The sequence below is a fragment of the Leucopleurus acutus genome (assembly GCF_964270905.1).
Source record: "Leucopleurus acutus genome assembly, chromosome: 18".
Lineage (NCBI taxonomy): Eukaryota > Metazoa > Chordata > Mammalia > Artiodactyla > Delphinidae > Leucopleurus > Leucopleurus acutus.
Window position 1 is genome coordinate 41,085,740 of NC_139160.1, and position 24,466 is coordinate 41,110,205.

Here is a 24,466-nt window from a genome sequence, read left to right on the forward strand (position 1 = left end):
AGTGGGCAGGTTCACGTCTGGTGGTGTGTTTTGGGGTGTCTGTGGACTTATGGTTTTAGGCAGATTCTCTGCTAATGGGTGGTGTTGTGTTCCTGTTTTGCTAGTTGCTTGGTATAGGTTGTCCAGCACTGTAGCTTGCTGGTCATTTAGTGAAGCTGGGTGCTGGTGTTAAGATGGAGATCTCTGGGAGATTTTCGCCATTTGATATTATGTGGAGCTGGGAGGTCTCTTGTGGACCAATATCCTGAAGTTGGCTCTCCCACCTCAGAGGCAGAGCCCTGACTCCTGTCTGGAGCACCAAGAGCCTTTCATCCACATGGCTCAGAATAAAAGGGAGAAAAAGTAGAGAGAATTAGTAGAAGTATGAAGAAAGAAAGAAAGAAAGAAAGAAAGAAAGAAAGAAAGAAAGAAAGAAAGAAAGAAAGAAAGAAAGAAAGAAAGAAAGAAAGAAAGAAAAAGAAAGAAAGGAAGGAAGGAAGGAAGGAAGAAAGAAAGAAGCAAAGAAGGAAAGAAAGAAAGAAGGAAAGAAAGGAGGGAGAGAGGGAGGGAGGGAGGAAGGAAGGAAGGAGGCAAGGAAGGAAAAAAGACAGAAAGAAAGAAGATACAGGATAATAAAATAAAGTTTAATAAAGTTATTGAATTAAAAAATAATTATTTAGAAAAAAAAAGGGACGGATAGAACCTTAGGACAAATGTTGGAAGCAAAGCTATACAGACAAAATCTTACACAGAAGCATACACATACACCCTGACAAAAAGAGGTAAAGGGGAAAAAATCATAAATCTTGCTCTCAGAGACCACCTCCTCAATTTTGGATGATTCGTTGTCTAAAGGAGGGAAGGAAGGAAGGAAAGAAGGAAAGAAAGAAAGAAAGAAAGTAAGTAAGAAAGAAAGAAAGAAAGAAAGAAAGAAAGAAAGAAAGAAAGAAAGAAAGAAAGAAAGAAAGAAAGTAAAGTATAATAAAGTTATTAAAATTAATTATTAAGAAAAAATTTTTAAAAAATGGATGGAGAGAACCCTAGGACAAATGGTAGAAGCAAAACTATACAGACAAGATCTCACACAGAAACATACACACACACATTCACAAAAAGAGGAAAAGGGGAAAGAATCATAGATCTTGCTCTCGAAACCCACCTCCTCAATTTGGGATGACTCGTTGTCTGTTCATGTATTCCACAGATGCAGGGTGCATCAAGTTGATTGTGGAGCTTTAATCCACTGTTTCTGAGGCTGCTGGGAGAGACTTCCCTTTCTCTTCTTTGTTCTCACATCTCACAGGGGCTCAGCTTTGGATTTGGCCCTGCCTCTGCATGTAGGTTGCTGGAGGGCATCTGGTTTTTACTCAGAAAGGACGAGGTTAAAGGAGCCGCTGATTCGGGGTCTCTGGCGCCCTCGGGCCGGGGGTGAGGGAGGGGCACTGCGTGCGGGGTGGGTCTGCGGTGGCAGAGGCCGGCATGGCGTTGCAGCAGCCTGAGGCCCGCCATGCGTTCTCCCAGGGAAGTTGTCCCTGGATCCCGGGAACCTGGCAATGGCAGGTTGCATAGGCTCCGCGGAAGAGTGGTGTGGATAGTGACCTGTGCTCGCACACAGGCCCCTTGGTGGCAGCAGCAGCAGCCTTAGCATATCCTGCCCATCCCTGGGGTCTGTGCTTTTAGCTGCAGTTCACGCCCGTCTCTGGGGTCTGAGCTTTTAGCCGTGGCTCGCGCCTGTCTCTGGAGTTCCTTTAAGAAGTGCTTTTAAACCCCTCTCCTCGCGCACCAGGAAACAAAGAGGGAAGAAAAAGTCTCTTGCCTTTTCGGCAGGTGCAGACTTTTCCCTGGACTCCCTCCCGGCTAGCCATGGTGCACTAACCCCTTCAGGCTATGTTCAAGCCGACAACCCCAGTCCTCTCCCTGCGCTCCGACTGAAACCCGAGCCTCAGCTCGCAGCCCCGCCCACCCCGGCGGGTGAGCAGGCAAGCCTCTCGGGCTGGTGAGTGCCAGTCAGCACCGATCTTCTGTGCTGGAATCTCCCTGCTTTGCCCCCCACATCCTTGTTGCTGTGCACTCCTTTGTGGCTCCGAAGCTCCCCCCTCCGCCTCCCAAAGTCCCCACCCGTGAAGGGGCTTCCTAGTGTGTGGAAACTTTTCCTCCTTCACAGCTCCCTCTCACTGGCGCAGGTGCCATCCTTATTCTTTTGTCTCTGTTTTTTCTTGTTTTTCTTTTGCCTTACCCATGTACGTGGGGAGTTTCTTGCCTTTTGGGAGGTCTGAGGTCTTCTGCCAGCCTTCAGTAGGTGTTCTGTAGGAGTTGTTCCACGTGTAGATGTATTTCTGGTGTATCTGTGGGGAGGAAGGTGATCTCCGCGTCTTACTCTTCCGCTATCTTCAAGGTCCCCCCCGTCTCTGTTTTTTCTTTTTCCCCACCCAGGTACATGGGGACTTTCTTGCCTTTTGGGAGGTCTGAAATCTTCTGCCAGAGTTCAGTGGATGTTCTATAGGAGCAGTTCCATGTGTAGATGTATTTCTGATGTATCTGTGGGGAGGAAGGTGATCTCCGTGTCTTACTCTTCTGCCATCTTCCTCAACTCCCTGCTAGTGTTGGAGGGTCTCCTGCAGAGGCGGGGGGGTGCCTGTGGCTCACTGTGCAGACAAGGACACTGACAGCAGAAGTTCTCTCCCCTTTTATGACTTTTAGAATTTGCCTTTTATATTGAGGTTCTCCTATGTTGGGTATGTATATATTTTCAATTGTTATATCTTCTTGGATTGATCCCTTGATCATTATGTTGTGTCCTTCCTTTTTGCTTTTAACATTCTTTATTTTAAAGTCTATGTTGTCTGATATGAGTGTTGCTACTCCTTCTTTTGATTGCCATTTGCATGGAATATCTTTTTCCATCCCCTCACTTTCCGTCTGTATGTTTTCCTAGGTCTGAAGTGGGTCTCTTTTAGACTGCATATCTGTGGGTCTTGTTTTTGTATCCATTCAGCAAGCCTGTGTCTTTTGGTTGGTGCATTTAATCCATTTAGGTTTATGGTAATTATCAATAGGTATAGTCTTATTGCTATTTTCTTAATTGTTAGGGGTTTATTTTGGTAGGTCTTTTTTCTTCCCTTACTTTTTTGCTCTTTTCTTTTGTGTTTCCCACCTAGAAAAGTTCCTTTATCATTTGCTATAAAGCTGGTTTTTTGGTGCTTAATTATCTTAGCTTTTGCTTGTCTGTAAAGCTTTTAATTTCTCCACCAAATCTGAATGAAGGCCTTGCTGGGTAGAGTATTCTTGGTTGTAGGTTTTTTTCCCTTTCATTGCTTTAAATATATTATGCCAATCTTTTCTGGTCACCTGAGTTTCTGCTGAAAAATCAGCTAGTAACCTTATGGGGATTCCTTGTATGTTATTTTTTGCTTTTACCTTTCTGCTTATTATATTTTTTCTTTGTATTTAATTTTTGTTAGCTTGATTAACATGTGTCTTGGCATGTTTCTTCTTGGATTTATCTTGTATGGGACTCTTTGTGCTTCCTGGACTTGGGTGACTATATCCTTTCCCATGTTTTGGAATTTTTTGACTATAATCTATTCAAATATTTTCTCAATCCCTTTCTCTTTCTCTTCTGGAACCCTTATATTTTGAATGTTAGTGCATTTAATGTTATCTCAGAGGTCTCTGAGACTGTCTTCATATCTTTCATTCTTTTTTTATTTATTTTGTTCTGTGGCACTGATTTCCACCATTCTATCTCCCAGCTCAATTATCCATTCTTCTGTCTCAGTTATTCTGCTATTAATTCTTTCTAGTGTAGTTTTCATTTCAGTTATTGTATTATCCATTACTGTTTGTTTGTTCTTAATTCTTCTAAGTCCTTACTAAACATTTCTTGTATCTTCTCAATCTGTGCCTCCATTTTTTTTCCAAAATCTTGGATCATCTTTACTATCATTACTCTGAATTCTTTTTCAGGTAGATTGCCTATCTCCTCTTCATTTAGTTGGTCTTGTAAGTTTTTATCTTGCTCCTTTGTCTGTAACTTATTTCTTTGTCTTCTCATTTTGTCTATCTTTCTGTGTTTGTGGTCTCCTTTCCACAGGCTGCAGGGTCCTAGTTCCTCTTGCTTCAGGTGTCTGTCCCCTGGTGGGTGAGTTTGGTCCAGGGGCTTGTGTAGGTTTCCTTGTGGGAGGGACTGCTCCCTGCTCTCTGGTGGGTGGAGCTGGGTCTTTTCCCTCTGGTTGGCAGGGTTATGTCAAGGGGTGAATTTTGGGGTATCTGTGAGCTTATTATGACTTTAGGCAGCCTGTATGCTGATGTGAGGGACTGTGTTCCTCTCTTGATGGTTGTTTCACCTGAGGCTTTCCTGCATTGAAGCTTGCAGGCCATTGGGTAGACCTGGGTCTTGGTGCTGAGATAGGGCCCTCCAAGAGAGCTCACTCTGATTAATATTCCCTGTGCCAGGAATTCCTGGTGGTCCAGTGGTTAGGACTTAGTGCTCCCACCACAGGGGCTTTGGCTCAACCCCCAGCAGGGGAACCAAGACCCCACATGCAGCATGGCTCAGCCAAAAAAAATAATAATAATAATAATAAAGCCATACAAAACAAACAATAAAAACAAAACAAAACCAAACAAAGGAAAACAACACAGAAAATGAAAAACAAGAAAACAACAAACCAAACAAAAAAACCAAAACAAACAATAAGAAAAAAACTAACAAAAACAAATAGCAAAATCAAAAAAAAACAGCAGAGAAAAGAAAGCAAACAAAAACAAGAAAAAGACAAAAAAAAAACTAAGAAAACAAAAAAATAAAAATAGAAAAATATATATTAAAAGTTTAAAAAAATACAATAAAAAATAAAACAACCTCCACCACCACAACAACAAATTCCTTGTGGTCTCCACTATCCATGTCCTTGCCCCAATGGTGACCCACAGCCAAAACCTGTCTACCCAGGAGGCCCTCCAAGATTTCTAGGTAGGTGTCTGTACCCTTGGGTGCACTGTGGGGGCAGCTGACTCTGATTTGGCCCAACTCCTGTGTGTACATGCCCACAAATTCCACATCTGTTATATCTAGACCTATCTCAGTTGTGGGAGCACTAGTCCATTCTAATGTTATACAGGTGCTGGGTTTACCAAGCCAATTGTGTGGGCTTAGTCTGCAGCTTTTTAAGCTGCAAGGAGAGATTTCTGTTCTTCTTTATTCACCCAGTGTTTCAGTCTCAGCTTTGGTTTCAGTCCCATCTCTGTGTGTGGGCCAACCTTAGTCATCTGCTGCCTGCCCAGGTGGGGTGAAGGCAGTGACTGGGAGTGCATTGGCCCATTTCAATGGTAAGGGGTGGGGCAGCAACTGACTGGGGCAAGCTTCCTCGCTTAGGTGGGAGAGGCAAGAGGCGGAGACTGACTGGGGTATCTGGGCTTGTTCAGGTGAGAGTGGGGTAAGGCAGCAAAGACTGGAGTGTGTGAGCTTGCTGTGGCAGGAGCCCCCTGTAGTGCCCATGGAAGTTGGGGCTGGAAGGAGGTGGTAACCAACTGGGGAGGGAATGCTCAATCAAGTGGGAGTGGGATAAGGCAGCAATGACTGGGGTGTTCTCACTTGCTCTGGCAGGAACCCCTACCAGTGCCTGTGGAGGCAGAAGCTGGCATGTAGGGAGAGAGGCTGCAATGGTGGCCCCACCCTTCCCATGCCACTCAGCAATGATCCTTCACTTCCATGGCAGTCCTTACTTCCTCCAGGAGCATTCCCACCTGCAGAGCTCCTCACTCCTATCTCTTCAGGCTGTCTCTGTCCTGCTGAGCTCCTCACCCTGTCCCTTCAGGCTGTCTCCATGCAGCCAACAGTTGTTGTAAAGCCTGCGTTGGCTCTTCATACCCCTTGTTTCAGCACCCAGCCCCTGCCAGCACTGGTGGGCACCCATCTCAGGCTGGGGCATGCAAGGATGTGACACTGACCATCAGTGTAAGTCTCACCCTGTCCTGCCTGCCATAGACTGGCTGCTGCACTTTCCTCCAATAACCCCCAAAGCTCCCCTTCTATTTCAGCTGATCTCCCCACCAGTGAGGGGGTTACCGCTGATGAGGTACCCACTCCTCCCCTTCAGCTCCCCCCAGGGGTGTGGGTCCCACCCTATTTCCTCTTTTCTTTTTCTTCCTTTTCTCTCTTTCATCCTACCTGGTTATGCAGGGATATTTTCTTGTCCTTTTATGTGTTTGAGGCCCTCTGCTAGTGTTCAGCAGGGGCTCTGTGCAAATTGTTCCACTTGTAGATGTATTCTTGATGCACTTATGGGGAGAGGTGAACCCCAGGTCCTTCTATTCCACCATCATGACCCAAACTCCTCTAAGAGATACTCATTTTTACCTGGATCTTTCCAATGTATACATGAGATACACATATTAATAAACTTGTGTTTGTTTTTCTCTTGTTAATTTGTATTTAATATGGGTAGAAGGTAAATTACTTTTTCTACCCTTACAATTCCACTTGTACTTTGTGTGTAATATTTTTATTTTGTGGTGTCCTTATAATTAAACATACAGATTTATCAACTCCAGGTAAGATAAGTGAATTTATTTTATTTGAATGGCAAATTTGATTGGGAAAATTGGGAAACAGCAAAAAGTTTGCAAAAGTTGTAGTTATAAAATATAAAACATAGCAGGAAAGAATTTTGCATAAGTGGAAAATAGCATGAAATGGAATGGTTAATAATGAAAGACAAGATGCTCTTTGATACATTATATTATACCATTTGACAAATCCATATATAAAAAGCGCTAACGAGGAAATCATATGAATAAGGTAAACTTATGGGTTTAAGTGAAATGTTTGTGTTACCAAGTTGGACAACTACACTTGTGACAGGGTCCTAGCCCAGGCTGAGACTCCTTGTGTAGGCAAGGGAGATTCTTTTTCAATCTGATTTGCACAGACAATAACAAAACCAATGCTGAGACTGGAACAGCACAAGCTTCATTCAATGACCAAAGAATGGAGAAGTGGGAACATATTTCACCAATCAACTCTTCAATCCAATTTGGGCAGAGACACCAAATATATAGGAGAATTAAGGTAAAAGGGTGGGGACTGGAAAGGATGAGAGGAATATTCATGACCAATGTGAGAACAGGGCTGTGGTTTGGACCTGGAACTGATGAAACTCTCCTTTTTAGTACTTGTATGATCTTTTCTGGTTGTTGTCATGGCAATTGTCAACTGTCATGGTGCTGTTGGGTGTGTCACTTAGCATGTTAATATATTACAGTGAGCACGTAATGAGGCTCAAGGTCTACTGGAAGTCAAATCTTCCACCATCTTAGGCCTAGTTGGTTCTAAGCAGTTCTTGTTTTTTCTGTTAGCAGCTTCTTCCTGAAACTTAGATAAGAGTAATTCATTTCTTTTTGAGGGAGGAGCAGGGGTATTATTCTGGGGCAGTGCTGGACAAGCACTGAAACCATTTTATAATTTACAATGAAAGGGACTTTTGCTTGCATCTGCAAAATTGGATGGATGCTTGTATAGACTGAACTTTAACCATCTTATTTCAGAATGGAAATAAATTTCAATTATTTGTATTATTTTATCAGAAATGTAAAACAAACACAACCTAATTTTACTTTTCCCATACCTATTTTTAATTCCACTGACAGAGACCAACAAACTGTCTAAATAATGTTCTGCTGTTAACATTTTTTAATATGCCAAATCAGTTTAATTACAGTTTCTATAAATAATCTATGCAAAATACTTCCCAGAACAGAATGCACTTTTCCTTCTGTGTATGTCACATTTTAATACTTAAAAGCATTAGAACAGATGTTAGGTGCCTGCTAAACTTGTTTTCAGTTTTCTTTTATTTATATGTTAATGAGAACTTAATTACTTCATGAATACTTAAACAACCTGAGGGTGTCTGATATCATTAGCTTGAACATGACAAGCACCTCAAGTGACCACATGGGAAGACAAAAATTGCTTTTAGTTTACTTGAAGACAGAAAGATGAATTCATTTCACCTCCTGCTATGTTATATCTGACACACAAAACTGGAAAAGCATAGATTCAATCTTGCTTCAATACGACTGAAAGGATTTCAGCAAAGCACTCATGAGCATAAGTTCTTCCTATTTGGTTTTGCTTAAAGATCTTTTAATAACTACTCTAGCTCTACTCCATTTTAAAATCATTTTTCACTTGAAAGTGTTCTGTTAAAGAAAGTCACTCTATTTTATGTATTATTTCGATGGCAATCTTAGTGGAACTGTGAACATTTTAAGCATTATTTATGGCACTGAAAAATATTCTCCATTTAAGCTAAATCAAAAAGGTTTATTTGACTGAACTCTAGAAAAGCTTGTAATACAGATAACATTTGTAAATTTTTGCTTATTATTTTTAGTAACAAAAATAGTAGGTTAAGAATAATTGTGCTAATAGCATTTATAATTAAATTTGATATATTTAAATAATGATTAAATAATTCCACATAGACATTATCTACTTATTTTAAAATATACAAATTTTAGGACAAAAACTATAAACAATAAAGGTTTTTCCTTAGAAAATGAAAAAGATTAATCAACTCATAAATATATTATTATCAACTGTATAATATCTGGAATGCATGGAGAACTGTGAAGGGATATAAGAAGACCGCATTAAGAAAAAGAAAACACAGTACTCAAAGATAGAGGAAAATAGTGGAATATTGAAAAGACAACAGCTGTTTTCTACAGCTATTGCCTTAATGTGATTAAATTTGCTAGTTGACCCCAAATCCCATGCATGTTTGAGTAATTATCAGATTTAATATTTTCCTATATTTAAAGACATTTTATGAATTCTTATTTATATCTTCTTTTTCTCCCATTTCTTATGAACAAAGATTATAACTTGTATAACAAGATCATTTCCCTCAAAAGTGCTTGAATATAATTTTCCAAAATATTTTCACAGAATATGTAGTGCTAAAACAAAACAAAACACTTTAAACCTAAGCTAGAATAAAAACAAAAATAAAAGCAGCTAGCCAATTCTACAACAAAAAGAATTAAACAGTTCCTATAAGAGTGGAATGAATTAGAGCTTTTAATAGACTAATATAAATGATGAATCCTTATGAAGTGTCTGGTTCAGAGCTTTGCTCTGATGATAGGGTGGGTTGAGTGCTGGAGCCTTTCAGTCCTGGGATGGTTCTATGTAGCTGCTCATGGTCAGGACTACATGTTTTCTTCAGCTGAAGTCCCTGTGGTGTGCAAATCGTGCCATACTCAGCATATGCTGTAATGTGGCAATGCTGTAGTTCCTGGGCTTCAGTCTTTAGCATTTTTCAAACCTATCTGATCAGAATCCCTTTTGAGATTAGTGTGTTAAAAAATAGCTTAGAAATATAGTTGAGAATTATTTATTTTATAACATTTCTTTATGTGCGCAAAGGTAAAAGTTTATACACTTCAATGTTACATGTATATATACATATCTTCATAACAGAATAGTGTAATATTTATAATATTTATATAGCACAAATATATATCATTATATATATATACATATATAGTAATATATACAAATTAAATTGTGCAAGAATGATTTAAGACACAATAATACCTTTGGTGGATTAAAATCAAGTCAAGCGTTATTAGCATAAGCCTTTATTCAACAATAACCCACATGAGAAGGCTCTTAAAGAGCACTCTAACTTGGTAAAGGGGAAGGAAATGATTTATAAGGTGTTATTTGGAAGGAGGGGTCATGTAAATTTCACAGTTGCTGATTACCAACTATTGTTTGGGTAATTTGAATTTCATCAAGAGGAGGAGAGAGGAACAAGTGGAAATGGCAAGGACATGCCATGGCCACAGAGGAAAAGTCCATTTTCTGTGTCTCTTACAACATAGGGAGATTATTCTACTGACCATTTTGAGAGAGGAGTCAAAAGATATCAATTAGTAATGCAATGTGCGTAGTTTTATATTTTGCCAAAAGTATTCAGCTTCACTTAAAACTCATTGGATTTTCCAGAAATAAATTTGTTCTTGAGCTTCTTTTTAAAAACATTATGGTTTATCATTTATCTAAATCACAGGTTTTGCAAATTAAATGACCACAAACTAATAACTATATTGACAAGATTTACATACTGGTAAAGAAATATAGTTGAGTTTAGAAAGAGCAGTGAAAACAGATAAAAATATATTTCCCAGGGACTAAACACAAGGGGGGGGGCATTTTTTGTTCAGTGTTTGCTTTTGTTAAGTATAACTTTACTCATTTTTGAAATTATTAATTTTTTAAAGAGTGAATAAATGTGCCTTGCATCATATTAATTACCAAAGAAAAATTTATTATGGACACTTGTTGAAACAAAGAATTTTATTAAACTGTATTTAAGACTACTACAATAGAGGTAACAGATGGAACTCATTTCCTTTGAAGCAAAAGGCAACAGAGTTTTTCAGTGCTGGGATGAGCTAGTGAAAAAGTACTGGAGGATTTTATAGAGATGGCTGGTGAATGTGATTAGTCCATCAGAGTTTGATAATTGGTGCTTATTAAAGTTCGACTCCTAAGCTCCCACAGAGGCTGGAAAATAGGGATGATATCTTCTTTGATAAAATTTCAAAAGGATGACTCCCAGGTCCTTGAGAAAAACATGTCTGGCTTGTATAAGATTTACATCTCAAAGAAGAAAAGAAAGAATTCACAGTTACAAGATTTTAAGTAAAGGAAGATCAGTGACCTATAGTCAGGAAGAAACCTGTCTAAGGTTTAATAAAGCTTAAGTGATAGTAAAACTGTCTTGGGATCTTCCCTGGTGGCACAGTGGCTGAGAGTCTGCCTGCCGATGCATGGGACATGGGTTCGTGCCCCGGTCCAGGAAGATCCCACATTCAGTGGAGTGGCTGGGCCAGTGAGCCACGGCCGCTGAGCCTGCATGTTTGGAGCCTGTGCTCCACAAAGGGAGAGGCTACAACAGTGGGAGGCCCGTGTACAGCAAAAACAAACAAACAAACAAACAAAAAACTGTCTTGGTCAGTATCAATCCATTATTGAGTATCATCACATATCTTGGTTGAAATTAACTAGCAAGAAATAACAAAATGGAAAGAAACAATACTTGCTTATTTGTTGAGCAAATCTCACAACTTTTTAAATAGAAATCTTTACTTTGTGAAAATACTATAGACATTTAGAAACTGGTACAATGCAAATAATTAGATAAGTAGCAAAATTAAAAGATTCAAGTAGTGGAAAATACATATTTAAGGTAAAGGAATTTTCTTCCAAGCATCACAGTAATAGGAGGCTATTTCTAATTTAAATGGGAAAAAATAAAATGTCTTATGCCTTAGCTGCAAATCCCATCAACTTCCCTTTAATAAAATTAAATTGCAGTAAATCATCTATGAATAAGTAACATGTTCTCACTGTAGAATGTAAGTACTTAAACATAATTTCCTGATTATCTATAAATGTCATTCTTAAATAATTGCTTTGTATGCAGGTCATATAGCGTTTGTATGCCTTTGACAATGAAGAACTATCAATACAATGGATAGCAAATTATTTGGGAATTGCAATTTGTTATAGCTTTTTAAAAAATGCTTAGTCAGTTCAGACTGCTATAACAGAATACCATACCCTTGGTGGCTTATGAACAATACATATTTATTTCTCACAGTCTGGAGGCTGGGAAGTCCAAGATCAAGGCTCCAACAGATTCAGTGTTTGGTGAGTTCATAACCAGCCATCTTTTCATCTTCTCACTGTGTCTTCATGTGGCTGAAAGTGCAAGAGAGCTGTCTGGGATATTTCTTATAAGGTCAGTAGTCTCATTCATGAAGACTCGACCTGCATGACTTAATCACCCCAAAGGCCCCACCTCCAAATACCATCACATTGGGGATTAAGTTTCAAAATATGAAATTTGGGGGGACACATTCACCTAAAACTTTCCACCTCTGCCTTCTCTCAAATTCATGTGTCTTACAGAATACAAAATATATGCATTTCATCCAAATAACCCCCAAATTCTTAACTTGTTCCAACATCAACTTTCCAACCTGAGTCCAAATTCTCATCTTAATATTTAAACTATAAGTTGATGATATTATACATTGTTACATTATTTCTTTTTTCAAATGTGACTTCAGTGTGTGTCATATTACCTTGTAACAACCTTAATGGAAAGAAAACATTTGTTAGAAGAGATTGCAAACAATATCATCAAACTCCTTTCTTTTATAGTTCTTCCTCTCTTTTTTGCAAATAAAGTCAGTAACCCATGTATAGATTAAAAATAAATAAATTAAATTAAGAAAAAAAGAATGTCAAGAAGTATTTTCAAATCATGAATACATAATAAACCTCTTTTGTTTTGTTAAAAATAATAATAACCATGTGGCTAATTACTTAAATTTATGAGCTACAAGAGTCTTCCAGAAAGTGATAAATTGACAAATCTAATAAGACATATAGAAAAATATTATCAATGCTGATATTACAAATTTAAATTTTGGTGAAGACTATAAAATTCAATGATATGACTCCATGTAACTAAGCAAAGTCATTAATAAAATTCTATAAAGACATTTTCATATTACCAGCCCACTCTATGCTATCAAAATAATTACAGTTGGAAGATACTGAGGAAGGAATTGAATGCACTGATTGTTCAGAAAACTTCACTGATTGTTCAAAAATAAAAAATAAAAAACGTAAGTTTTCTATATTAGTTGTAGATGCTTATGCATGTAAAAGACATATTTTAAGATTGGATTACTGATAGTAAACATTAAGGTTTTGTTAACATAAAAATGTAATACTTTATGTTTTGATAATGAGTGACAATGAAGCCTTACACTGGGATCATAATAACTGAGTGACAATGTAAATAGTCTCAATGCCTAAAGATTGCTGGGGAAATAATCAGTCTATAATTCTGTTAAGGATCTACTCAAGTCAAAGTTGAACATTGGTCTTTGAGAAACAACATCTTATTTCTCCAGAAAATGTCAGTTTTGTTTGGCATTAATTTGAAAATTTCTGAACACACTGACTTTGCTTCACAATTTCATAGTCCTTCAGCTGGATCTCTTGACCATGTCTGATACTCTGTAACTCAACACTGTCTCATTATGATACATTATTCCATGCCTATCGCTGAGATAAGCAAATTATCAACTCAAAATGCAAATTATGCAGGTCTTTGCTCTTTGAAATCCAAAGGAGAAAATGTCAGATAATGAATAACTCACTAATTTCCTAACTTTTTATTTCATTTTTTAAAATCTTTTTGGTTTTCTAAGTGTACTTTAGTCACTTAGAGAAGAAGTAAATATGCGTTAATCTCTCCAGTGGCTACTTGAAAACAATGGGGTTATAAAAACAGGTCAGCTGCTTTATTTTAGGTTACAAATGGAGTGAGGTCCTCTTAATGTACAGTTCATGGATTCTAAGAAAGTCAATCACACTTACATAGTGTCTAGGCTTTCAATATATTGTCTTATTGTTCTTTTGCCAAAGAACTAAAGCAAACAGAAGTGTCATCATCCTACCTATTTTTCCAAATTATTTATTTATCTCACAGTATATTTTAAAGACATTTGTATTAGTCAGGGTTTTACAACAAAACAGAACCAATAGTACGTGGACATATACGGAAAGAGATTTATCATAAATAATTAGCTCACATGATTATGGAGGTTAGCACTCCAAATTCTTCAGTGTGAAGCAGGAGGCTTGAGACTCACAAGAGCCAATGGTGCAGTTTCTGTCCTAAATTCAGCTGGCCAAATAAAGTCTGAAAGGAGTCTGTTGGAGAATTCCTCCTTGCTTTAAGATGCTATTTTTTGTTATTGTTCTATTAAGAACTTCGACTGATTGGACAAAGCCCACATGCATTATGGAGAACAATCTGCCTACTCCAAGTTCACATATTTAAATGTTAATCATGGAATGAGAGGGAGACATGATGGTAGAGTAGAAGGACTTGATTTCAAATCTTCTCAAGAAAACACCAAAATTACAACTAACTGCTGAACAACCATCAACAAAGAGACCTGGAACCTACCAAAAAAGTTGTTCTACATCCAAAGACAAAGAAGAAAACACAATGAGATGGTAGAATGGACACATTTGTGAAACAATTAAATCCCCTACCTGCCAGGTAGGCAACTCACAAACAGGAAAATAATTATACCACACAGGAAATAATACTTCCCACAGGAGTAAAAGTCCTTCACCCCATGTCAGGCTCCAAAGTCTGGGGGCTTGGCATTGGGAGGATGAGCCCCCATAGCATTTGGCAGTGAAGGACATGGAGCTTGATCACAGGAACTCCACAGGACTGGGGGAAACAGAAACTCCACTATTGGAGGGCACACAGAAGATCTCATGCACACCACGACACAGGGGAAGAGCAGTGAATTCATAGGAGCTTAGGCCAGACATACCTGCTGGTCTTGGAGGGTCTCCTGGGGAGGCTGGGGGCAGCTGTGGCTCACTGTGTGAACAAGGACACTGGTGGCATAGGTACTGGGGAATATTCATTGATGTGAGCTCTCCTGGAGACTGCCATTTTGACACCAAGACCTGACCCCACCCAACAGCCTGTAGGGTCAAGTGCTGGGATGCCTCAGGCCAAACAACCAACAGAGCTGGGAACACCATCCCACCCATCAGCAGAGAGGCTACTTAAAGTCTTCCTGATCCCACAGCCACCACTAAACACACCCCTTGACATGGCCCTGCCCACCAGAGGGACAAGACCCAGCTCCACCCACCAGTCCCTCCCACCAGAAAGCCTGCACAGGCCTCTTAGACCAGCCTCACACACTAGGAGGCAGACAGCAGAAGCAAGAGGAACTACAATCCTGCAGCCTGTGGGACAACAAACACAGAACATTAGACAAAATGAGACAGTAGAGGAATATGTTCCAGATGGTGGAACAAGAAAAAACCCTAGAAGAACAACTAAGTGAAGTGGAGATAGTCAACCTACCCAAGAAGTGTTCAGGGTAATAATAGTAAAGATGATCCAAGATCTCAGAAAAAGAATGGAGGCACAGGCCAAGAAGATACAAGCAACATTTAACAAAGAGCTAGAAGATATAAAGAATGAACACACAGAGATGAACCATACGATAACTGAAATAAAAAAAACAAAAAACTAGAAAGAATAAATAGCAGAATAAATGAGGCAGAAGAATGAATAAGTGAGCTGGAAGACAGAATGGTGGAAATCAATGCCACAGAACAGAATAAAGAAAAAAATAATAAAAAGAAGTTAGGACAGTTTAAGAGACCCCTGGGACAACATTATAAGCACCAATATTTTCATTATAGGGTTCCCAGAATGAGAAGAGAGAGAAAGGACCAGAGAAAGTATTTGAAGAGAGAGAAAGGACCAGAGAAAGTATTTGAAAGTACCAGAGAAAGTAATAGCTGAAAACTTCCCTAATGTGGCAAAGGAAACAGTCATCCAAGTCTAGGAAGTGCAGAGTCCCATAAAGGATAAACCCAAGGAGTAACACTCTGAGATACACATGAATCAAATTGACAAAAATTAAATACAAAGAGAAAATATTAAAAGCAACAAGGGAATAGCGATGAATAATATACAAGGGAATTCCCATAAGGTTATCAGCTGATTTTTCAGCAGAAACTCTGCAGGCCAGAAGGGAATAGCACAATATATTTAAAGTGATGAAAAGGAAAAACCTACAACCAAGAACATTCTAACCAGCAAGGATCTCATTCAGATTTGACGGAGAAGTCAAAAATTTTACAGACAAGAAAAACCTAAGAGAATTCAGCACCATGAAACCAGCTTTACAAAAAATGCTAAAGGAACTTCTCTAAGCAGAAAAGTAAAGGTCACAAATATAAGCAAGAAAATAATGAATGGGAAAGCTCACCCATAAAGGCAAACATATGGTAAATGTAGGAAACCATACACACACACATATGATATCAAAACAAGCAATTGTGAGAAGAGGAAAGTACAAATGCAGGATATTGGAAATGCATTTGAAATTAAGAGACCAGCAACTTAAAAATATATATATATATACAGACTACTATATCAAAATCTCATGGTAACTGCAAACCAAAAATCTACAATAGATATACACACAAAAAAGAAAAAGCAATCCAAACATAACACAAAAGATAGTTATTAATTCACAAGAGAACAGAACAAAAGAGGAAAGGAAGAATAAAGACCTACAAAAGCCCCCAAAACAATTAACAAAATGGCAATAAGAACATACGGACTGGTAGTTATCTTAAATGTAAATGGATTAAATACTCCTAAAAGACATAGACTGGCTGACTAAATACAAAATCACAGGTAGTGTATATGCTGTCTACAAGAGACCCACTTCAGATCTAGGGACACAGATTGAAAATGAGGGGATGGGAAAAGGTATTTAATGCGAATGGAAATCAAAAGAAAGCTGGGGTTAGCAATACTCATATCAGACAAAATAGACTTTAAAATAATGTTAGAAGAGACAAAGAAGGGCAGTACATAATGACCAAGGGATCAATCCAAGAAGATATAACAACTGTAAATATATACACACCCAACATAGAAGCACCTCAATATATAAGGCAAGTGCTAACATCCATAAAAAGAGAAATCAACAGTAACACAATAATAGTGGGGGTGTTTAACACCCTACTTACATCTTATCTTTCTTTATGGCTTTTATTTTAAAGTCTACTTTGTCTTATATGAGTATTGCTATCCCTGCTTTCTCATCATTTTCATTTGCATTAAGTATATTTTGCCATCCACTCAATTTTAATTCTATGTGTGTCCTTTGCTCTAAAGTGGGTCTCTTGTAGGCCACCAACTTTAGGCATGTAGACTCTTGTTTTTTTTTATCCACTCTGCTTCTCCATGTCTTTTGCTTGGAGCATTTAGTCCATTGACATTTAAGGTAATTATTGATAAGTATTTATTGCCATTTAAACCTTACATACTAGTTGATTCTCTGTTTCTTCTTTGTTTCTTTCTTTTTATTTTTTGTAGTTTGATGATTTACTTTTATGTTATGCTTGTGTTAATCTTCTTTTTGGTTTTTGTGAATCTATTGTATTTTTTTGACTTGTGGTTACCATGTTTTTCAAGTGTGTTATCCCCTTTCTATGCCTACTTGCTTTAGACTGATAGTCATATGGGCTTAAGCACATTCTAAAAAAGGAATCTACATTTTCTTATCCTCGTCCCCCACATTTTATGATTTTGATGTTCTCTTTTACATCTTTTTGTTTATGAAGTTATAAACATAAAGATATATTTATTATTGCTGTCCATTGTAGTTATCATCCCTTTCACACACAATTTTCTTTTTGGGGTGTTCATTGTAGTTAGCATTGCTTTAACAAAAATATTGTTTTTTCTTCTTGTTTAAAATAAATTTATTGATTAATTTTTGGCTGCATTGGGTCTGTGTTGCTGCACATTGGCTTTCCCTAGTTGCAGCGAGTGGGGGTTACTTTTCATTGCAGTGCCCGGGCTTCTCATTGCGGTGACTTCTCTTGTTGTGGAACACAGGCTATAGGTCCACAGGCTTCAGTAGTTGTGGCTCATGGGCTCAGTAATTGTGGTGTGCTGGCTTAGTTGCTCCACAGCATGTGGGATCTTCTCAGACAACGGATCAAACCCATGTCCCCTGCAGTGGCAGGGATTCTTAACCACTGCGCCACCAGGGAAGTCCCTGATTTTTTTTTTTAAATCTGTATACTGGCTTACTTAAGGGATTTACTTTCCAATTGTGATTTTCTCTTTACTATAGCTTCTTGCATCTTTCCTATTTGGAGAAGAATTTTCAATATTTCTTTTAGGATAGGTTTAGTATTGCTGTATTCTTTTAGTTTTTGCTTGTCTGAGAAATTCTTTAACTCTCTATTCCAAATGATAATCTTGCTAAGTATTCTAGGTTGCAGATTCTTTCCTTTCAGGACTTTGAATATATTTCACCACTCTCTTCTCTCCTTCAATGTTTCTGTAGAGAAATCAGCTGATAGCCTTATGGGGAGGACTCACTTGTAATTAACTCTTTGTATCTCTCTGCTGACTGTAGAATCTGCTCTTTAAGTTTTGCCAGTTTAATTATAATATACCCTGCCATTTTAATTATAATATGTAGGTCTGTTTAGATTCATATTGTTTGGGACCCTCTGTGTTTCCTGTACCTGGATATTTGTTTCCTTCTTTAGGCTTGGGAAGTTTTCAGCCATAATTTCTCAAATACATTTTTGACACATCTTTCTTCTCCTTCTGGAGTTCCTATTATGTGTATATTGGCACATTTTATATTATCCCATAGCTTTCTTTTTGTTTTTTCATTTGGATTTCTGTCTGCTGTTCTGATTGGGTGATTTTTATTATTCTGTCTTCCAGATCACTTATTTGCTCCTCTGCATTATTCATTCTGTTCTTCATTGCCTTTAGCTCAGCTTTTGTCTTTGCAAATGAATTTTCCAATTTTTTCTTGGCTCCTCCTACTAGTTTCTAGTTCATTTTTTACAATAATCTGCATTTCTGTTGATAGCCTTTCAAAATTCCTTCAGTATTTTCATTATCTCCTTTTTGAACTTGGTATCTATTAGACTGAAGAGGTCTGTTTCATTGTTCTTTCAGGGGAATTTCCTTGGTCTTTTAACTGTAAGGTTTCCTCTGCTCTTCATTTTACTTGTATTCTCTTATTCTGTAAGTTTAGGAGAAATGATTAGTACTGTGGTTTGGAAAGTTATTTTTATGTGTGAGCATCATTGTGTAGCTCATGTGGGTTTAATAATTTTGGTGCAAGGGCCATTTTTAGTATGGATACCTGTGCCTCCTTCCTCAGCATGTGCTGGTTGTTATCCCCCTGATACGGGGTATGCAGATGCAGTGGCTTGTGCCCACTCCCAGAACATGTGGCAATGGTAGCAGTGGCTGCTTTTGCTGGTGCCTTGAGCCTGTGGAAGGAGTGCCTTTTTGGCTGAGATTGCATTCATACAGAGAAAGAGGTGATATAAGCAATATCTTCCTTGGCTTTGTGTAATTTCCTCACATACAGGGATTAATCAGTGCTCAGAGATGGGAGATTTTCTGCAGCTCTCCAGAGTTCTCTCTCTGACCCTGCTCTGCAAAGTCTAGCTACTGTGGTGTTACTATCTTCTCTCTTCCATCCACCTAGAAAATCTATTAAGTCTGTAAATTAAGGTCATTACTGTGTTCATCTCATTTGTTTTCTGTCTCTCAGGAACTGCTCTTTTGTATTGTCTGTCTCATCTCTTGAAGATCATTTTAATATATCCCTTTTTCTCTCTTTCCTTTTTTCTTTCTTTCTTTCTTCATTTCTTTCTTTCTTTCTTTTTTTTCTTCTTTCTTTTTTTTTCCTTTGGTCATTCCAGGAGGAGGATAAATCTACTCTTTGACACCACTTTGCAAAAATCTCCTGGTTATTTTATTTTTGAGTTCTATAATTTCAATGTGTTTTTTCCCATGATTTCCAGTTCTCAGCCAAAATTCTCAATTTTTCTTTTACCTGTTTGATCATTGGCAGAATAATTTGAAGTCTTTGGTTACTTAATTTGATACTTTGATTCTTTGTTGGTCTCCTTTTATAGCTTTTTCTTTTTATTACCTGTTGTTCTTGACTCATATTTTGTTGTCTCCTTGTATGCACAGTTATTTATAATTGTATGCAAGATATTTTATTTATGGAATCATTTTTAGAAAAAGTTTTTGAGACTAAGGTCGTTTTATCTTTCTGCAGAGAAAAATTATAACTACTTTTGGCACACATCTTCTTTTACAAAATCATTGTCATTTTCTAGGAATGAGACATTTCCACATATGGCAGAATACTGATAGTTGAGTGAGCTGCCAATCTCTTTCCAAACATTGACAGATAAAAAAATGTAATTTGCTTTAAGTATGTAATGGTACAATCTCTGAACCAGTCCCTGTGATTTAGCAAATATTTTGCTCTAATTGACCAAGATTGAATCACATACCTGAGCTTGGTTTCAAAGAACATTCATCCAATATTTGACTAAGAATAAGGAAGTGAGTTACCATGAGGAAGATTGTGGTACATCAGGAAAGTATAAATAGAAACTATATGTGAAAACATAGGATGGTGACTAATATATATGATTCTTGTGATCCATGTATTAATAGATTCATGATCAATTCTTTGGCTTCTTGTCTAACAAATTTTCTTGCCATTCTCTGATTTGCACCTCATGCCTTTTCCATAATGCTAAATTTACCTTTCCCCTCAAAAACTATATTTCATATCCACTTGACTGTATATCTTTTCTCCCCTCTTCCTCAGATATTCTTCTGCTTTTTCTGTTTGAAAGGTCCATACTTGTCCTTTTAAACCTCTTTTCAAATATGACCTTCTTTGTGGTGTCTCATTTCACTTCATAAGAGGACTCAAGAACATGTTTCTAATTTTGTTGCTTGCCTCTATTCCTACTCAATATTATTGCTTTGACTCCATGTTGTCTTGTATTTTTCCATAAATTTAGGAGTGTCAAGAGCATTTTTATTTCTAAATAAATGATTTTTTTTAATAAACAAATGTGACTGTCCTGGCTGAAGGATTGTGGAAACACTTGACTTAAATTGTGTCAAAATATAAGCTAAAACATATTTTAAAATTATATCTGCAATAAAAATCATCATTAAAAGCATAAAACTTGAAGAAAGAAAATAATTGACAACACAGGAGGTGCAAATGGATATTTTTTAACTCACTCATGTAGACAGCAAGGCAAAGCTTATTTTGAAGAAGAGAAAAATAAGAAATGAATATGGAAACTGATATTAGGATGTGAAATTTTGCAGCTCCAAAGGGAAAGAATGAGAAATTCAGACCATAAACCCTGATTTCCTAATAAGTTCTGTCTGTTTTTCCTCCCTTAGGTACTGTAAGATACCTTGTTTAATTATAGTAAACCTTATTTTTGTTCAAATATATTGATTGACTTTGAATTACTTGAAACCAAAAGAACGTTAACTTAGACTGTATAAGGTGTGCTCCTTTCCATTCAAACAATGAATTACATCTTGGTTTGGAAGCAGTCTTAATGTTATTCTGGTAAAATTCAAACCAGCTGTATTTTATGGATAATTTTCTCATTTGCAGTCTTATTACTCTGAACAGTGTTCTCAGAGTGCGTTGCAAAAATCAACTGAATGAGGACCACATTATAGGATGGAATTACAAAATGCAAGTCCTTTGTCTGGCCAGAGAGTTACTAGATCAAAACTATTGATGGTGGGATAAAGACTGTGCTTCTAACAAGTGCCACAGGTAATTACTGTACATTTTCCATATAAGTAAGCCTATGGACATTATATAAGTCTTAATTTAGGAGGTTCACTTCAACTCTGCATGTATTCTTTTCTTTTATTTCCTTTAAAGGACAAATGGCTATGCTTCTTAAATTTTTTTCCCTAGTAACACGCACTTTAGAAAGTAATAGCACCACTGTTATAATACCATTGACATAGATATATATTTCTGAGAGAGGAAATATATATGTCTTTCTCAAAACTAACCTTATATTTAGTATAAATTTTAAGCAAATACCTTACTCTCTGTTTTACTGCAGAGTTTTTATACCTATGTCATTAATATTCATAACGAGTTCCTTAGGACTATTTATTTAGGTGTGCTTCTCTGTTCAGCTGATTTACCATTTGCACCAGAGTCACGTGGAGTGCTTCATAAGAATGCATGTTTTGTTGAGTCTCATGAATAAAAACCTTTTGGGATGATTCCATGGAGTTTTGAAAAAGTAACATACATAGTTTATACTTACACAAAATAGAGTTTGAGAATCTCTAATCTGAAGCATACGACTACAAAATATTATACTACTTTAAAAGTTCACATATTAACATTTCCAAATTTCAATTCCTAATACATATATTATTTTACATTTTTAATGGAGTATAATTGCTTTACAGTAGTGTGTTAGTTTATGCTTTATAACAAAGAGAATCAGTTATACATATACATATGTTTCCATATCTCTTCCCTCTTGCATCTCCCTCCCTCCCACCCTACCTATGCCACCACTCTAGGTGGTCACAAAGCACAGAGCTGATATCCCTGTGCTATGCAGCTGCTTCCCATGACTGTCTATTTTATGTTGGTACTGTATATATGTCCATGCCACTCTCTAACTTTATCAAAGCTTACCATTCCCCCTCCCCATATCCTTAAGCCCATTCTCTAGTAGGTCTCTGTCTTTATTCCTGTCTTACCCCTAGGTTCTTCATGACATATTTTTTCTTAAATTGCATATATATGTGTTAGCATACGGTATTTGTATTTCTCTTTCTGACTTACTTCACTCTGTATGACAGACCCTAGGTCCATCCACCTCATTGCAAATAGCTCAATTTCGTTTATTTTTATGGCTGACTAATATTCCATTGTATATATGTGCCATATCTTCTTTATCTATTCATCCGATGATGGACACTTAGGTTGTTTCCATCTCCGGGCTATTGTAAATAGAGCTGCAATGAACATTTTGGTACATGACGCTTTTTGAATTTTGGTTTTCTCAGGGTATATGCCCAGTAGTGGGATTACTGAGTCATATGGTAGTTCTATTTGTAGATTTTTAAGGAACCTCCATACTGTTCTCCATAGTGGCTGTACCAATTCACATTCCCACCAGCAGTGCAAGAGTGTTCCCTTTTCTCCACACACTCTCCAGCATTTATTGTTTCTAGATTTTTTGATAATGGCCATTCTGACTGGTGTGAGACGATACCTCATTGTAGTTTTGATTTGCATTTCTCTAATGATTATGGATGTTGAGCATTCTTTCATGTGTTTGTTGGCAGTCTGTATATCTTCTTTGGAGAAATGTCTACTTAGGTCTTCTGCCCATTTTTGGATTGGGTTGTTTGTTTTTTGTTATTGAGCTACATGAGCTGCTTATAAATTTTGGAGATTAATCCTTTGTCAGTTGGTACATTTGCAAATATTTTCTCCCCTTCTGAGGGCTGTCATTTGGTCTTGTTTATGGTTTCCTTTGCTGTGCAAAAGCTTTGAAGTTTCATTAGGTCCCATTTGTTTATTTTTGTTTTTATTTCCATTTCTCTAGGAGGTGGGTCAGAAAGGATCTTGCTGTGATTTATGTCATAGAGTGTTCTGCCTATGTTTTCCTCTGAGAGTTTGATAGTGTCTGGCCTTACATTTAGATCTTTAATACATTTTGAGCTTATTTTTGTGTATGGTGTTAGGGAGTGATCTAATCTCATACTTTTACATGTACCTGTCTAGTTTGCCCAGCACCACTTATTGAGGAGGCTGTCTTTCTCCAATGTACATTCCTGCCCCCTTTATCAAAGATTAGGTGACAATATGTGCATGAGTTTATCTCTGGGCTCTCTATACTGTCCATTGATCTATATTTCTGTTTTTGTGACAGTACCATACTGTCTTGATTACTGTAGCTTTGTAGTATAGTCTGAAGTCAGGGAGCCTGATTCCTACAGCTCCATTTTTCGTCCTCAAGATTACTTTGTCTACTCAGGGTCTTTTGTGTTTCTATACAAATTGTGAAATTTTTTGTTCTAGTTCTGTAAAAAATGCCAGTGGTAGTTTGATAGGGATTGCATTGAATCTGTAGATTGCTTTGAGTAGTAGAGTTATTTTCACAATGTTGATTCTTCCAATCTAAGAACATGGTATATCTCTCCATCTATTTGCATCATCTTTAATTTCTTTCATCAGTGTCTTATAATTTTCTGCATACAGGTCTTTTGTCTCCTTAGGTAGGTTTATCCCTAGATATTTTATTCTTTTTGTTGCAGTGGAAATGGGAGAGTTTTCTTGATTTCACTTTCAGATTTTTTATCATTAGTGTATAGGAATGCCAATGATTTCTGTGCATTAATTTTGTATCCTGCTACTTTAACAAATTCATTGATTACTTATAGGAGTTTTCTGGTAGCATCTTTAGGATTCTCTATGTATAGTATCATGTCATCTGCAAACAGTGACAGCTTTGCTTCTTCTTTTCTGATTTGGATTCCATTTATTTCCTTTTCTTCTGTGATTGCTCTGGCTGAAACTTCCAAAACTATGTTGAATAAGAGTGGTGAGATTGGGCAACCTTGTCTTGTTCCTGATCTTAGTGGAAATGCTTTCAGTTTTTCACATTGAAGATGATATTGGCTGTGGATTTGTCATATATGGCCTTTATTATGTTGAGGAAAGTTCCATCTATGCCTACTCTCTGCAGGGTTTTTATCATAAATGGGTGTTGAATTTTGTTGAAAACCTTCTCTGCATCTATTGAGTTGACCATATGGTTTTCCTCCTTCAATTTGTTAATATGGTGTTTCACATTGACTAATTTGCATATATTGAAGATTCCTTGTATTCCTGGAATAAACCCCACTTGATCATGGAGTATGATCCTGTGAATGTGCTGTTGGATTCCGTT

At 37.3% G+C, this 24,466-nt stretch overlaps 1 long non-coding RNA gene across 1 annotated transcript in view; it reads left to right on the forward strand.

The window, feature by feature from the left end:
• Nucleotides 1-294: 294 nt before the first annotated feature.
• LOC309974821 overlaps nucleotides 295-24,466 on the forward strand; it is a 70,985-nt gene continuing 46,813 nt past the window's right edge. The window contains exon 1 of the long non-coding RNA XR_014326918.1: nucleotides 295-342. This is a non-coding gene — a long non-coding RNA (uncharacterized lncRNA). The remainder of the gene's footprint in view (nucleotides 343-24,466) is intronic.